The 944-nt window shown below is 41.3% G+C and overlaps 1 protein-coding gene across 1 annotated transcript in view; it reads left to right on the forward strand.

The window, feature by feature from the left end:
- LOC106883967 (uncharacterized) overlaps positions 1 to 944 on the forward strand; it is a 90,827-nt gene that overhangs the window by 44,112 nt on the left and 45,771 nt on the right. The gene's annotated exons all lie outside the window — the stretch shown is intronic.

Genomic DNA, 944 nt, shown 5'->3' on the forward strand with positions numbered 1-944 from the left:
TCTCTCTCTCTCTCTCTCTCTCTCTCTCTCTCTCTCTCTCTCACAAAGGATCAAAGGTCCTTCGTGAGCCATAGTCTCCTAGAGTTGGTTTCCCAGGTTCTGTGTCATACATATTGTCCTCAGGGTGGGGACGTGGTCCCTCACAGCATTATTCATATTTGCCAGCTGGTCTTGACTAGTAGGGCAACCTGAAATGAAGTGCTTTGCTCAATAACACAACACATCACTCAGTCCAGGAATTGAAACCACAATCTTACGATCATGAATGCAATACCCTGACCACTAAGCCACATACCACCACACACATACCACCACACACACACACACACACATGTACGGGCTTGCGCTAAAACCCACACTGTTTCTTGCTTTTAGCCCTATAAAATTTTTAAAAAATTTTTTGCGTGCGTATGTATGGGTGCGGGGTTGTTGTGAGTGTGGATGTGTATGCGTGTATATATATATGCACATGTACATATATGTATGGTCTGTGGCGAGTATGTGAGTGAGCATGTGTGTGTTTACATACATGTATAGTTTTTGGCTATACATTTTTTGGGGTGAGCATGTGTGTGTTTAAAGCGAGGGTAGTTTTAGTATATGAATATAGGCGAATGTACGGATTGGTGCGCTTACGCAAACCTATAGACTTCTCTACTCCCTTACTCTTACCCCCTTACTTAGCGGTCTATTAGCTCTTTTGTCTTTTGTCTTAATGACGGTCACCACACAGTAATTTCCCTTTGTTTAATGGTCATTTTTCACAGGAATTTTCAATGGCTGGATAACTGAAGAGATGTTGGCATGGGCTCCCACCCTGGCATCCAAAACTTGGAGTTTTATCATGGCTACTGAATAAGTGTCACATATATTTTTACAGATAAATTCCTCTATTTACATAATATTGAGGTCTCTTTCTTTCTTTTGTTGTCTTTTCTGTCAAT

This window comes from Octopus bimaculoides, chromosome 26 (assembly GCF_001194135.2).
Source record: "Octopus bimaculoides isolate UCB-OBI-ISO-001 chromosome 26, ASM119413v2, whole genome shotgun sequence".
Taxonomy (NCBI): Eukaryota; Metazoa; Mollusca; class Cephalopoda; order Octopoda; family Octopodidae; genus Octopus; species Octopus bimaculoides.